At 37.3% G+C, this 17,356-nt stretch overlaps 2 non-coding genes across 2 annotated transcripts; both read right to left on the bottom strand.

Moving 5' to 3' along the window:
• Window positions 1–9,386: 9,386 nt before the first annotated feature.
• Window positions 9,387–9,493, bottom strand: LOC128287232 (small nucleolar RNA R71). Its single transcript, XR_008277927.1, has one exon. It is a non-coding gene; the product is annotated as a small nucleolar RNA R71 (small nucleolar RNA).
• Window positions 9,494–16,265: 6,772 nt separating this feature from the next.
• LOC128287356 (small nucleolar RNA R71) lies at window positions 16,266–16,372 on the bottom strand. The gene has a single exon (XR_008278056.1). It is a non-coding gene; the product is annotated as a small nucleolar RNA R71 (small nucleolar RNA).
• Window positions 16,373–17,356: the final 984 nt, after the last annotated feature.

Raw genomic sequence — 17,356 nt, 5'->3', positions numbered from 1 at the left:
GAAGAAGAATCGATTCGTATCCTAGCTCGTGAAGTAAAAGAGTTGCGAAACAAAAGGGTTCCGCTAGTGAAAGTGTTATGGTTCAAACACGGAATAGAAGAAGCTACTTGGGAACCCGAGAACTCTATGAAAGAGCGATACCCAAATCTATTTACCGGTAAGATTTTCGGGGACGAAAATTTCTTAAGTGGGGGAGAGTTGTGACAGCCTTAAAACGACCCTAGTCGGAATGTGGTTTCGGGACCACAAAACCGAGGCATAAAAATAATTGGATATTTATTTTGATGCCTATAATATGTGTTAACTCATGTGTGACATTTTTGATGCTTTAATTTAGAGTTATAAATGTGAATTTCACTAGAAAGGACCTAGTAGAGAACTTTGAAAGTATGATGGGGGAATGTGTGATGACTAATTAAAGCATGCATGCAAAACAATGGCCTTGCATGTCAAATATCCCTCTTTTATAGGAGGTGGCGGCCATGACAAGGAGTATGGGCTAAACATGTCATGAAACATGTTTTGTTGGTGCATTAGGGAGAAACAATAAACAAATAAGTATGGGTAATAAAGAAAGAAAAAAAAATGTGTGTGTGAGTGAACCCCCTATTGCAGTGTATTGAGGAAGAGAAAAGAAAAAAATTGTTCATCCATTTTTCATTCTCTCTTGACCGAAAATACTAGAGGAAGGAGGAATTTTGCTTCATGCTTGGTTTGGAAGAGGATTAGGAAGAGGTTTGGCTATACTTGCATCAAGATTAAGGTATGTTTGAGGTTGTGCCATGAGATTCATGCATGTTTTTAATGGATAGCTTGATGCTCTTGTTAGCCCATGGTTCAAACCTTTGTTATATCATGGGGATGGTATTTGGCCAAGGTGGATTTTGTGTTAATGCCATTGCATGTTAAATATGAAGCTTGCTAATGATATATGTGATGGTGGATTGATGGCTCTTGGACTTTCTTTTTAGTATTTTTGAGTAAGACATCAAGTTCTTTGTTTAATCATGACCAAAATTATGGTGTTGTGATGTATTCGGCCATGGTACATCCAAAAGTGTGATTTATGCTCATTGCATAGAAAGTAAGATTTGTGTTTTGAAATTATGTTCATGATTAGTTACAATCAACTTGAGATTCGGCTCTAGCATATATATATGTATATATGTTTGTACATGATGTATTGGTATGACATATATACTATTTCAAGGTGTATATTTGCTTGTGATGATGTTTCGGTTATGAAGTAGATGAGAAATGTGGGTTGAGCTACGATATGTAATGCGTTAGTTAGTAAAATGTATGCTGTTTTTGTGTGGTATTAAGTGTATAATTGGCCTCAACATGGACATGCATATTCGCCACATGAGGGAAATTGGTGTGCATGCATTCGGTTAGAGGCAAGCATATTGATGCCTATTCACGGCTTAGAAAATTGGCTAAGAGGAATATTAACTAATGTGTTGAGTTCGATTCATGATTTCGTACATATGCGACTTTGATGCCTAATGAGTATATATATTGACTAAGTACCTTGAATTCCACTTTCGATACTCAAATGATTAAATCGATTTATTTGTTAAATTAAGCTCAAGAGCAAAGGGGAACTAGATCCGACAAAGGGAAGGAAAAAGTGGTCGAATAGCCATTGAAATCGTTCGACGACATCCTAGGTAAGTTCTTGAGTAATAGAGCTTAAATTCTGAATTGATTAGATCATGTTTAAAGCAAATTAAAATCATGCTCTTTGTGTGTGGCTATTGAGTCGAAATTGCAAGTGTGAAAAGTGCCTTGTGTTTGAGTTTTGCTATTGAAAATGAAATACTGAATGTGTCATAATTGATTGATAATTGTGCTCGGTTATTGAATGATGTCCGGGCTAAGTCCCAAGGCTTTGTGCTAAGTGACTATATCCGGACTAGGATCCGAAGGCATTCGTATGCGAATTAATAAATCCGGGCTAAGCGAAGGCATTTGTGCAAGTTACTAAACCTGTGTTAAGTCCCGAAGGCATTAAATGCGAGTCACTATAACCGGGCTTCGTCCGAAGGCATTTGAGCGAGTCGTTATATCCGGTTAAATTCAAGGTGCGTGATTCGAGAATGAGCGATCTTGCTGTAAAATTTTCAGTTAATACGCTTGAAAAATTCCAGCAATGAGGTATGTTCGTATGTGCTTGAAATATTCGCTCAGTCGAGTAACGAGTTTCCGGTATTTGGTTAAGATGATCCCTTATGTATGAACATAGGGGTTGGAATGTGAAATGAGTAGGATATTGAGAATTTGTGCATATGAAATTATCCGTTAGCTTTACGAATGCTATGCTTTTGTTGTCTGGAATTTCTTGCTCAAACTTACTAAGCATAAATTGCTTACTCCGTTTTCTCTGTTTCTTTGTTTATAGATTTTGGCTCGTCACCATCGGACTCGGGATTTTTGGAAGTCGAAGTCTCCCACACTATCAAAGCCCCCATTTTGGTACAATTTTGGTTGAACTTTGAAATGGCATGTATAGGACTACCCTTTTGTTGAAGGTCATGTACCTTTCGGTTTGTGTAAACTTGGATGGCCATGCGAAAATGGCTTATATATCGTTTTAGCATAGTACCATAATCGTTTGTATGTTGATCATTATGAGGTATGGAATTGTTTTGAAACGATTAGCCATTAGAATGGTTAATCATGATCACACTTTGTGCTATGTATGCAAAAAGGGCCAATTGAATCATGGAAATCATGAAATAGGTAAAGCCTACCTTAAAGGCAGATGCTGACAGCAGCAGTGATGTGGATGTGAAAAATCACTAAAAATAGTAGGAATGGTATTAAATAGTGAATAAATTATGTAAATGAACTTTATGAATCTACTTTCATATGGAAGAAACGAAACAGTCATATGAGTTATATGTTAAGAGATATTAAAGTTCTCGTCAAACAGGGCCAGAACGGTTTCTAGATTCCCTGTTCCGACTTTGAAAATTCATTATAAATTAACCAGAGATAATTAGGAGTCATACCATATATGTATAAATTCCACTTTGAGTCTAGTTTCTGTAGAAACAAACGGTATTAGTATTGAAGCCTTTCACAGGGAGTTATTCGAGTTGTAACGCACGAAGGTCAGTGTAGTCGACCCCTGTAACATGGGAGACTTTAACTAATAAACTGTACTAATTGGCTCGACCAAAAATTCTAGAAAAAAATCTGTAGATGGACATATGAGTCTAGTTTTAGGGAACAATTACGAAACTTATTTTTGAGTTTTAAAACTCAAGTTATGATTTTTGAAGCGACTAGTACATAGATTGGCAGCTTGTCTGGGAAATTCTCAATAAGTGGTTTGAAGCCTGTTAACACCTAGTGTTCGACTCCGGCGACGGTCTCGGGTTCGGGGTGTTACACATACGGCCCATTTAACCCAGAACTATTCACAGCTATACGAATGACGTAGCCTAGTCCAAAACTTACAACATAACATACATTTTATCCGTGTGGGCCCATAAGCCCATTGGGCCCACACGACCCAGTCCAGCCCAACGTGGCCCAGAACGGCCTATGCCATGTACGCAACATGACATGCCCAACCATATTCCACTTTGCAGCGGATTTGACACAAGCAGGCCCATGAGCCCATTGGATATATTCGGCCCATTTCGTGGCCCAAGTGGCCCACTACGGCCTAAGCCCACGAATTCGTTCATGATGGTCTTCCTCATCGTATGCCTACGTTATGTGAGCTCGGTCAACACACACGCGATCGCATGCTCATGTGGCATCATACGCCATATTTTTGGCTTTTCAGCATTTTGTCGATCTACATCATAGCAGAGTAAACAACACACACATTTTTGGCTTTCAGCCGATTATCAAAACAAGGCATACAGTTACACACCTCTTCGTGAAGTCGAGGGAACTGCTCACACCTAAAGCGTTAACCGTAAGGAGTGTGGCTAACTACACCTAGATTGGTTAAAGCCGATCACACGTACCGTGACACTTAACTGAACACATAAGAGATTAATAGATAGAACCCGTTAAGAAATAGCCTAAAACCCATAAAGATAATACTTAAAGAACTAAGAGTAATCGACCTATACCCAAACCAACAAGGTATCAGAATTACCTTAACCCAATATTGGAAGATTGGGTTTCGATGCTTCGAGAACATTTTGTGCCCTTTACTCCTTAGTAATACCAATTTGTTAGAATGCTTGTAGATCGAAACATTTGATCGATAGAAAAGGGAAAAAAAGAATGAAGGCAGAGAAAGAGAGGTTGAATTCGGCTCACAGTAAGAAGAATAGGAAACAAGGAGAAGAGAATAAAGAAAACCAATGGGAAGAAATTGGTTTAGCTAAAGGAAGAAGAAGAAGAAGAAATGCACGAAAAGAAAGACAATTTGACTAGGTAAGAATAAAGTAACGAGAGAAGCAATATTGAGAACAAAGAGGAAAGGAAATTGGCACCTTATGACTTGGGTTTCGGCAAAGTGACCAATGGAAATTTGAAGATTACTAACCAGACAAGGAGAAAGACCTGAATGGTCAAAATGGAAAACACACAATAACTAGAATGACCAAACTCCAAAAGAAACGCTCCCGAAACAAAATGGAAAACTACTTAATGACCTATAATAATTCGATACCCCAACACCCCCAAATTGCCAAAAAATGCACCATAATGGACCCTTAGCTGAATTTTCCTAAACAAACTCCCCCAATCGGCCCTAACTTCTCCCATTTAAAAATCCTTCAAAAACTCCACCAATCCCTCTACTGAATTTTCTCCATGATTTACTCCAACTCCCCATTTAAATTCAATTCAAATTCTTATGACCAATTCAACCACAAAGTTCCAATCTAGCTCTAACACCTCCCTAGCTCAAGCAGCAAAATAAACATACAATTGCGCACGCCATGCTCGAACCTCAGACCCCTTGCCACACATATAATGCCATCTTGCCACTAGATCTCTTCTCTTTTTGTGTCATAAAACAAACACTAATTATTATAAGTCCTATAAGCTAACATCCAGGTTCACTTAATAGCCCAAAAATTAAAATTTTGCAAACACCCAGACTTGAACCCAGGCTTCTCAAGCACTCCCAAATATGCCCAAATATTTAGCCACTAAAACTACACATAATTTGTGATATTTCTCTCACAACTGAACTTTTATTGTTCCTACACTCAAGGCCCATTCCTTCTAGGCCCAAATTCAGTGCGTTACATTTCGTTTGCAGTTCACAACAGCATCATGCAAAGTTAACCAGTCTATACCCAGAATTATATCAAATTCATCAAAAAGTAACAGCATCAGATCAGCCAGAAAACAAATGTCTCAAAACATTAACAAACAATTCTTGCAGACTTTATCAACCAAAATAAATCTACCTAGGGGGTTCGAAACTCTAATTACAAATTTAGTAGACTTTATAGGCAAAGTCTTACTGTTCATTAAGTTCATGCATATATACGAATGTATCAATCCAGGATCTATCAAAGCAATCACAGAAGTATCATAAAGAGTAAGTGTACCCGTAATCACATCTAGCGATGCAGCTTCCTCACGAGCTCGGATAGCATAGGCTCTGGCAGGTGCACGAGCCTCGGATCTAACAGCTGTATCTTTCACCCCTCTCTGTCTACCACTTACATTTCTCGTATTTCTGAGAGGTCTACCACAAAAAGCATTGCCAATCAATCTTGAATTTTTCACACTTTCTTGCTCGACAAATTCAGAGAAATCACAGATAAAATGGTCTAACGATCCACATCTAAAACAAGCCTAATTATACAGTCTACAACTACCAGGATGTCTTTTACCATAATGCTTACACTTAGGGCGATCAAATTTAACATTTTCGACACTGGCAACGGATGTAGCTGGAGCTTTGGAGTTCAACTACAATCTAACACGATATCTATTCGAATGCCCCATATTAGCCTTTGAACGGCTATTATCATATCTAAATTTCTTTGATGCAGACTAAAATGATTTACCCGATGATCTCTTTCGTACCTCTCTAGCTTCAAAATCAGCTTTTCTTTTCTCTTTCCTGAGATATTCAACTTTACATGCTCCTTCAACAAGAACAACAAATTCTTTAATTTCAAGAATCTCGATTAACAAACGAATATCCTCATTTAAGTCATCCTCAAATCTTTTGCACATTATTTCCTCAGAAGATACACATTCACGAGCATACTGATGCAGCCTTACAAATTCCCGCTCGTATTCTGTGACAGACATACGGTATTGTTTAAGCTCAAGAAACTCTTTACGTTTCTGATCGATGAATCTCTGATTGATGTATTTCTTTCAAAATTTAGCTTGCAAGAAGTCCCAGGTGACTCGTTCACTCGGAACTACCGATATCAAAGTTTTCCACCAGTGTTACGTTGTATCTCTTAGAAGTGAAACAGCAAATTTTATACATTCCTTAGGACTCAAAGACAATTCATCAAACACCCTTATCGTGTTTTCTAACCAGAACTCGGCTTTTTTAGCATCATTGTTCATTGTAGCTCAGAACTCTTCAGCCTCATACTCTCTAATCTTATCTACGGGAGGCTTATATATCAGAACCAGGTTCACTGATGGCATAACAGGAGCTTGTGGCGAATTAACCGGTGGTGGAGGTTGTTGTACAGCCGGATTGGTTCAAATATATTGGGTGAACCAATCATTCATCATCTGATAGAAGGCTTATCTAGCCTCACCATCACAGCTACTCGTAGCAGGTCTAAAATTGGATGGTGCCGTCCCTTGCACGAGAGCAGACACACTGCTTTTGACATCGTCCGCTACGGCTCGACCGGGATCTATTTGCTATATAAAAGCACATTTCAATATCAAGATTCATTACACTATCGTAGTTCATAAATATGACTTGTATAGTTAGACTCACATACGCTATGGTAGTCCTAGAACCGACTAAACCATAGCTCTAATACTAATAAACTGTAACACCCCTAACCCGTAATCGTCGCCGAAATAGGTTAAGAGGCATTACCTGACTTATAATAACATTCAGAACAATCATTATCAAATAATCATATCATTACAGTAAATGTCATTCATTCACATTCAATAAGAACTTAAATCGAGCATACAAAGCCTAAGTCATGCATTCGAGACCAATCTTATAACATATAAAAGTTTTGGAAATTTAGAAAATTTTTAACTTTTAAAAGGTCACACGCCGTGAACAGGCCGTGTGCCTCACATGCCTTAGACCCGCCCGTGTGTCTAACCCGTGGTAAAACAGGGCATACATACTGACTTATCCACATGGCCACAAGACACGCCCATGTTTCAGGCCGTGTGATAATTAAGGAGGCTACTGATAAACCATAATTTATCCATATTTTTACCCCATGTTTAACGCATTTTATGGATGATTTCCCATTAGAATTGGTGAATTTAATGCTCCTAATGCTTTAATTTCATGTTTTATACTTAGGAGAGAATATGAGAGCGAAAGGAACGAGAAACGGGCCAAAAACGGAGAAAATAGGCCCAAGTATGAAATCAACACGGCCTGGACCTCCTCACACGGGCAAACCACACGGCCATGTCAATTTGGCAGGCTCCAGCACGGCCTGAAGTAATCGCACACGGGCGTGTCCCTACTAAGCCCAAGTCGAGTCCAATTCGGAAAAGGCTAATTTTAAGGGCTCTTAGGCATTCCAAAGCCTATAAATACACCCTAGAGGAGGAAGAAAGAGGCACACACAAGGAGGGAGTAAGAAAATACTCCAAGGAAGCCGATTGATCCGTCTCAGAAGCCAGATTCATCATCAAGACTGAAGATCTCTCCTCAATTTTCCCTTCAGGACTTTTGGGTTTTCTTTATGTTTTGTATTCTTTATTATTCTGAGATGTTTTCTTATTTAGTTATGAACTAAAACCCCTAAATACCTAAGAGGAATGAAACCTAAAACGAATCTTGTTATTATTTTCTGAATTGTATGATAAATATTTAACTTGTTCTTAATTATGTGTTCTTAATTCTTGTTTTAATATCCTAGGATACTGATTCAAGATAAGCTCTTATTCAGAGGAGGAATAGACCCTGTCTCAGAGTACATTTGTCATAATTAAGCAGAGTTGTTTGCGCGCCTAGACATAGGGTGACAAGATTTTACCGGATTAGGGTGAAACCTAATAAGGGGATCCATAGATCGAGTTAATGCAACCCTAGGGTGTTAATTAGAGAAAAGTCTCAATTATTCAATCTAATGATTAGACATTATTAGTCTTGAATAGGGATAATAACATAACTTAAGGATCTCCACGGAACAAGTTAAATGAATAAATCGTTCGATTCAGAGCCAGGATAACAAGTACAGTCTAGGTGGAATTTTCCTTAGGTATTGTCTGAATTCAATCGATTTTCCCAAAAGCAATTCCCCAATTCCATTCTCTGTGAATTCTTATATTAGTTAATTAGTTAGTAAAAACAAAACCCCCTTATTCTTAGGTTAGATAATAAAGAGACAGTCATTACTAGTACTTTTAGTTCCTATGGGTTTAACAATCCGGTCTTGCTAAAACTATACTACTGTTCGATAGGTATACTTGCCTACATCACGATAATAGTTAGTTTTAAGAACGATTAATTATAATTATTTAAAACCTATCACACAAAATCGAGCGATCAAGTTTTTGGCGCTGTTGCTGGGGAACTAAGATATTAGGAACGCTCAATTTTTATTACTTTAGCCATTTATTTTTCTTGCAATTTAATTTAATTTATTATTATTATTTATTAATTTACTTTTCCTTTCTCTTGGAAGGTTTTTATATTTTATGACTAGAAGAAACCCGTTAGGACCATTACTTTTTGACGAAGAAATTGATCGCATAGTTCGCCGAAACCAGAGAGAAATAAGGCGAAGCTTAAGACACACAGAGAACGAGTAAGAGGACGATACTCAACCACCTACCGAAGAGATGGCTAAAAACCAAGACAATCAGCTACCTCCTGTAATTGCGGTTATTCAAAATCCTGCTCCACGCACTATGTATGATTATGCTAAACCTTCTTTAACAGGAACTAAATCGAGCATAGTTAGACCTGCTGTAGCTGCAAATACTTTTGAACTAAAACCTAACACTATTCAAATGATACAGCAATTTGATCAGTTTGATGGTTTGCAGGATGAGGATCCCAACACTCACTTATCAAACTTCTTGGAACTATGCGATACATTTAAAATTAATGGTGTTTTTGATGATGCCATTTGTCTTCGGTTATTCTTTTTTTCATTGAGAAACAAAGCTAAATAGTGGTTGACTTATTACCACGAGGGTCAATCACTACTTGGGAACAAATGACTGAAAAATTTCTATTAAAATATTTCCCGCCGGCTAAAACGGTCAAATTACGTAATGATATCTCTTTGTTTGTGCAGATGGACTTAGAAACTATTTACGATGCATGGGAGAGATACAATAACTTACTGAGAAGGTGCCCTCACTATGGGTTCTCGCTTTGGCTTCAGGTTTAAACGTTCCATAATAGCCTGAATCCTTGGACTCGGCAAATGGTTGATGCAGCTGCTGGCGAAACCATCAATAATAAAACATCTGAAGATGCTTATGAGTTTATAGAAGAAATTTCACTGAATAACTATCAGTGGCAAGTCATGAGGACAAAACCAACAAAAGCATCTGGTGTTTATAACATCGATTCGATCAACATGCTCTCTAATCAGGTAGAACTCTTGAATAAGAAAATTGATGGTTTTCTTAGTTCTTCACAGGTTCACCCAGTAATGTAGAGCAAAGCAAGTGAAGGTGGAACAAGCCATTCGGAATACCAACCTTATGGCCACAACATGGATAACGAACAGTTAAATTACATGGGTAATAATTCTCGATCTCAAAACAATCCATATAGTAACAATTACAATGCAGGTTGGAGGAACCACCCAAATTTCTCATGGGGAGGCCAAGGAAATTAGAGACCACCTCTAGGCTACCAACAACCACCCCACCAACAAGAAAAGAAGCCGAACCTTGAAGAGATGCTTTCAAAGTTTATATCAATGTCAGAAACTTGTTTTCAGAACACTGAAACAGCACTTAAAAATCAACAAGCGTCAATCCAAGGGCTCGAAACTCAGATAGGCCAGTTTTCTAAACTAATCTCCGAACGACAACAAGGTAGCTTGCCAAGTAATACTGAATCCAACCCAAGGGAATAGCTCAATGCAATTAATATTCAAGATGACGAAGGAGTCGTTGAGCCTGAACCAGAACCGAGGAAAAAAACTGTGGTAAGAAAAGATCAAGGTGAGGTAGGTCATAATAAAAACAAATCAGTGAATGTCAAATATAAACCTCGTGTGCCATACCCCATGCGACAAGCAAAGTCTGCTCAGATGAACAATTTGGTAAATTCCTTAAACTCTTAAAAAAATTACAAATTAACTTACCGTTTATTGAAGCTCTATCACAGATGTCAAACGTAATGAAATTTTTAAAGGAGCTTTTAGTAAATAAGCGGAAGTTGGACGAGGCGTCACATGTGGACCTAAACGTAGTGTGCTCAACTATTCTACAAAATAAGCTACCGAACAAATTAAAAGATCCAGAGAGTTTTACAATTCCTTACTTAATTGGTAGTTTAGATGTTAATAATGCATTAGCTGATTTAGGGGCTAGTATTAATGTCATGCCCTACAAAATGTTCAAACAATTACGTCTTAGGAAACCCAAACAGAATAGGATGAGCATTCAATTAGTAGATAAAACTATTAGATTTCCTAGGGTTATTATTGAAGATGTGCTAGTTAAAATCGATAAATTTATATTTCCCGTAGACTTCATTGTTCTAGACATAGAAGAGGATAGCAACACTCCTTTAATTCTAGGAAGGCCTTTTTTAGCAACTGCTAAAACGATTATTATGTTGGCACAGGTGAACTCACACTCAGTGTGGGAAACGAAACAATCACCCTTCAAGCTCACAATTCTGGCAACACATCAGAAATTGAAGGTGGTCGTTTAACCCATTCTACTAAAACTGACAATATGATACAACCTACTTTGCAGGAAATGAGTCTAAAGAAAGTACATGAGCCATTCTCAAGCAATGGTAGAGGACCTATTCATGAAGAACGAAGGCTACAAATTGAGGAGCTAGATGAATGGCGGACGCATAAACCAAGAACGCATGATAAACCAGAACTATGCCAGAACGAGCTCAACACCTTCCCACATCAAATTAAGGTTGGAAATAAAGTCTTATTAGATGCCGCAGATCCTCACATTGTCACTACCACACCGAATGAAGAAATCCCTCTTAGGTACTTGGCATTTTTCCATTCGGTACAGTCCAGGTAAGTCATCCCAAGTTCGACACTTTTAAGGTAAACAACACCCATCTGAAACCTTATTTTGATGAGAATGATAGCAGAAATGAGGAGTATAAACTCCTCGAACCACCATGACCATTCAATGCAGAGGTAAGTCGAGCTTAGACTATAAATAAGCGCTTTTCGGGAGGTAACCTGAGCACTAACTGTATTAACTTCTTTAAAATTTAGTCTTCAACACCTAACTTACTAACGGAGCTCTTGAATATAGGTTTTCCATAGAGACACAGCCAAGTACACGGGCGTGCTTAGGGCCGTGTAAAACAGGGCAACAATTTTCCCAAACATGTGCTACGATAAAATGCCACGGCCGTGCGACATGGCCGTGGTCGAGCCTGCCAAAACAACACGGGCATGTGACACGCCCGTGTGAAAGAACCGTGGGTGAACCTATTAAAACAGTACGGGCGTGGGTCTACCTACACGGGCGTTTTGGGTTCCATCTCAGAAGCCGATTGATCCATCTCAAAAGCCAGATTCATCATCAAGACTAAAGATCTCTCCTCAATTTCCCCTTCAAGAGTTTTGGGTTTTCTTTATGTTTTGTATTCTTTATTATTCTGAGATGTTTTCTTATTTAGTTATGAACTAAAATCCCTAAATACCTAAGGGGAATGAAACCTAAGATGAATCTTGTTATTATTTTCTGAATTGTATGATAAATATTTAACTTGTTCTTAATTATGTGTTCTTAATTCTTGTTTGAATATCCCAGGATACTAATTCAAGATAAGCTCTTATTCAGAAGAGGAATAGACCCTGTCTAAGAGTACATTTGTCATAATTAAGCAAAGTTGTTTACGGGCCTAGACATAGGATGACAAGAGTTTGCCGGATTAGGGTGAAACCTAATAAGGGGATCCATAGATCGAGTTAATGCAACCCTAGGGTATTAATTAGAGAAAAGTCACAATTATTCAATCTAGGGATTAGACATAATTAGTCTTGACTAGGGATAATAACATAACTTAGGGATCTCCACGGAACTAGTTAAATGAATAAATTGTCCGATTTGGAGCCAGAATAACAAGTATAGTCTAGGTGGATTTTTCCTTAGGTATTGTCTTAATTCAATCGATTTTCCCAAAAGCAATTCCCTAATTCCATTCTCTATGAATTCTTAGATAATTAGTTAGTTAAAACAAAACCCCGTTATTCTTAGGTTAGATAATAATGATACAGTCATTACTAGTACTTTTAGTTCCTTTGGGTTCGATAATCCGGTCTTGCTAAAACTATACTACTGTTCGATAGGTACACTTGCCTACATCGCGATAATAGTTAGTTTCATGAACCATTAATTATAAATATTTAAAACCTATCACACAAAACCGTGTGATTAGCTACTGACTTGGCCACACAGCTAGCCACACATCAGTGTGCCAGCTCGTGTGCCTCACACGGCCAGTAGACACACCTGTGTGTCTAGTCTTGTCAACACTTAAGGGTATATTGACTTTAATTTGTATGGTGCCCCAAAGGACACACGGCCATGTAACATGACTGTGTGTCGCACGCGGCTAAGACACACGCCCATGTGGACAAAAGTAGGCCATTTGAATAGCCAATTTGCCACCCCAATTTGGGTTAACCTACAAGCACCAAACGAAGCATATATGCACAACCATTTCAGCCAATATCTATAGCAAACCATACATTATTTATGCTATAACATTACCATACATTATTTGTGTGTCTAGCCTTGTCAACACTTGAGGGTATATTGACTTTAATTTGTATGGTGCCCCAAAGGACACACGGCCGTGTAACATGACTGTGTGTCGAACGCGGCTAAGACACACGCGCATGTGGACAAAAGTAGGCCATTTGAATAGCCAATTTGCCACCCCAATTTGGGTTAACCTACAAGCACCAAACGAAGCATATATGCACAACCATTTCAGCCAATATCTATACCAAACCATACATTATTTATGCTACAATATTACCAATCATTTTAAAACTCAATTCATCAATCAATTCATACCAAAACTTAAACTAAAATCATACCTAAACATATGATCAATACATTATTCAATCAAATGCTCAAAACTTACCAAAACTTCTCAACATTGACCAATTCTTTTGGCCACCCAAAACATACCACAATTTCACATTAGCATCACATATCATATACCATTATCAAACTATAAGTTCAAACAGAAACTAGCCATATCACGTGGCAAAAAATATACATCACAAAACATAATCCGACAACTTCTAGCCTATACATGCCATACTTTAATATATACATTTTCAAAGTACCAAAATAAGGTTTGATATTATGGTGACGATCCTCGACGATCCCCGAGCTCACAATAGCTTCAATATCTATAAAACAATACAAAGCACACACAAAGTAAGCTTTCAAAAACTTAGTAAGCCATATACAAATAAACATATCATTCAAAGCAAATAAGTATCATCAAATCATTTATACTTTGTATGCCAGTGCTAACACAAATCTCATATACAAATACTTACCTTTCATTCTCAAATAGGATATACAAAGTAAACATGCCTGAATCTGATATGATTTCACAAAGTTATTCATTTTCTCGGAATGCCCGTTTAAACCATTTGGAAACATAAGGAAATGCGGATAGCTCAGAGAACATATACAATGCCAACATCCCAGACGTGGTCTTACATGTAATCAAACATCGATGCCACTGTCCCAGATAGGGTCTTATACAAAATCAGATATGATGCTAATGTCCCAGACATGGTCTTACATGCAAAAAAAAATTCGATGCTAACATCATAGACGTGGTCTTACACGCATAACAGATATCAGAAATCCTATGTCATTACATATGTATCCTAACTATTCCTAAGGTTCGTACTTTTCAAATGTCGAAACTTTGTTGATACTTTCTCGGATAGAATATACTTAGCTCGAATATTCATTCATCACAATTCAATATTAAATGAATAATAATAATTCAATTTAAACAAAGCTTATTTGTATGTCGACTTCCCTTGTAGGGATTCAGATAGATGGAATCAGTTACTCGACAACTTTCGACATTTCCCGATCTAATTATGTATTCTTTAGTTCTCGATCTAAATCAATTCAAATATAACTTATTCAATCACACATTCATTCAAAACAATCCATATACACACAATTAGGGCATTTTGCAAACTAGCCCTTACTTTTTTACATTTTGACACTTTGGTCCCTAATTCACAAAATCACAAAATACACATAATTTGCTTGTACACAAGCTTAGCCAAATTTTCATAGCTCTCATACAAGTCCATACATTTCATTTATTTCACATTTTAGTCCCTCAATTTACAAATTTCACAATTTAGCCCATTTTACTCAAAACCATCAAAAATCAAAAGACAAAACATATAAAGCCAACATCAAACTTTCATATTTCATCCTATAACAACATAAAGCTCATGAATTAATCCATGGCACATTTCAAAATCATCAAAAAAATCAAAAATTTAGACATGGGCTTGATAGTGTACAAAGCAACGATATCAAAAACCGAACAAAATACCTACCTCAATCAAGTCCTTCAATGGTTGAACCCTAGGTAGTCTTTTTCTTTTATTTTCTTGTGATTTTCGATTGAAGAACATGAATAATGGCTTATTTTCATACCTTATTTTAATTATAATTCATTTTATAATTAGTTTACCATTTTGCCCTTTATTATAAAACTAATAAATCAATTAACACAAGGCCATTAGTGTCCATTAACCATATAAATGGCATATTAACCACATAAGGACCTCTTAAATAATAAGTCAAATCAGATAGGCACTTTTAACAAATAGTAGGCAACTTTTATCTTTTACGAGATTAGGTTCTTTTTCAAAATTAAGCACACAAACATTCAAATTTGCATACGAGATTTTCACACTTGCTTATTCACATATCATAAACACAAAAAATAATATTTAAATATTTTTTGACTCAAATATGTGGTCCCAAACCACTGTTCCGAATAAGGTCTAAACCGGACTGTTACAGGCATTTGAAATTTATTTCTTTAGCTTACTTAGTTTAAAATCTTAGTTTTTAATCACCCTCTTCAAACAAGATATTTTTCTTCACCAAAGTGTTTTAAATAGCATTCATAAATAATTCTTTTCGCAGTCCCTGTGGGTACGATAACTCGACATTTACTTATCACTTTATTACTTGTTGCGATTGTGTACACTTGCACATTTTCGTCGTTCTAAGTTTTTGGCACCATTGCCGAGGAAGGTTTTAAAAAGTCATTATTTGTGAATTTTTTAGTTTTGTATTCTGGTTTAATTTTTTATCTTTTAACTTAATTATTTTTTTTGTGATTATTTCAGGTGTTTATGAGTATTGACCGAATTATTGACCTACTCCCTGTAAACCCTGAGATAGAAAGAACTTTTCAATAGCGAAGAAGACAAGCAAATTAGAGAATGACCAAAGAAATGAACTTTGAAAATCCAAATTAAGAAAATGGAGCAAACCCTGCTCAAAATCCTATCCTTACTACTGATGATAGCAATAGAGCTTTAAGACAATATGTCGTGCCAATATTTAATGATCTTAATCTGGGTATTAGGAGACCTGAAATTCAGGCACAACAGTTCGAGCTGAAGCAAGTCATGTTCCAGATTCTTCAGACAGTGGGCCAGTTCAGTGGAATGCCTACTGAAGATCCTCACCTACACTTAAGACTATTTATGGAGTTGAGCGATTCTTTCAAGTTAGCCGTAGTACCTGGAGATGCATTACGATTGAAGCTGTTCCCATATTCGCTAAGGGACAGAGCTCAAGCCTGGTTGAACTTATTGCCACTAAACTCAATTTCCACATGGCAAGAGTAAGCGTAAAGATTCCTTATGAAGTATTTTCTTCCTAGCATGAATGCTAAGTTGAGGAACGAGATCACTGCTTTCCAACAAATGGATGATGAGTACTTGTATGAGGCATGGGAAAGGTAAAAAGAGTTATTACGAAAGTGCCCTCATCACAGAATCGCACATTGCATCCAACTTGAGACATTTTATAATGGTCTCAATGCTCACACAAGGATGGTAGTGGACACTTCTAGCGGTGCTCTCCTTTCTAAGTCTTATAATGAGGCTTATGAAATCATTGAGAGGATTGCCAGCAACAATTATCAATGGCCAACCAATCGAGTAGTGTCAGGAGGACAAGTTGCTGGAATACATGAAGTAGATACTCTTACTTCACTTGCATATCAGGTATCACAACCACCAAATCAATTTAAAAATATAGCCTGTGTCTATTATGGGGAAGGACATTTGTTTGAAGAATGTCTATCAAACCCAAAATCCATGTACTACACAGGTAACCAGAACCACAATTGAGGAAGGCAAGGACTACAATCTAATTTCTATAACCCATCGTGGCAAAACCACTCAAACTTTTCTTAGAGTAACCAAGGGGTTGGAATCAATAACACCTACGCCCAACCGAGACCAACTCAGCCGCCTAGTTTCCCTCAACAAGTTTAGAAACCAACCCAAGCTGAACCATCCAATGGCTTAGAAAATTTATTGAAGGCATACATGGTCAAGAATGATGTTTTAATCCAAAGCCAAGCAGCTACATTGAAAAACCTAGAAAATCAAATGGGCCAGCTTGTAACTTAACTTAAAAACCAACCAGAAAGTGTTTTACCTAGTGATACAGAAAATTTGAGGAATCCGAGGAAGGAGCATTGCAAAGCGTTGATATTGAGCAGTGGAAAAACAGTAGAGCTCAACACCATTGAAGCTAAAAAGGAGCAAGTTGACACTCAAGATCCAGAGGAAGTTCAACCAAGTGTTGAAATTCCAGTTTCACAAGAACTAAACTCTGCAAAACCTGACAAGGTAATTTCAGAACCAGCTAATTCTGATCAACTAAGAACTCCGTTGGATGCACAATTGCCATAGAAGACGAATCAACCAGTTCCAGTGAAGAAACCGCCACCACCCTACCCTCAAAGACTTCA

The sequence above is a fragment of the Gossypium arboreum genome, chromosome 13, assembly GCF_025698485.1.
Source record: "Gossypium arboreum isolate Shixiya-1 chromosome 13, ASM2569848v2, whole genome shotgun sequence".
Classification (NCBI taxonomy): Eukaryota; Viridiplantae; Streptophyta; class Magnoliopsida; order Malvales; family Malvaceae; genus Gossypium; species Gossypium arboreum.
Note: the sequence above shows the minus strand (reverse complement) of the source record. Positions and strands in the feature narration are given on the sequence as shown.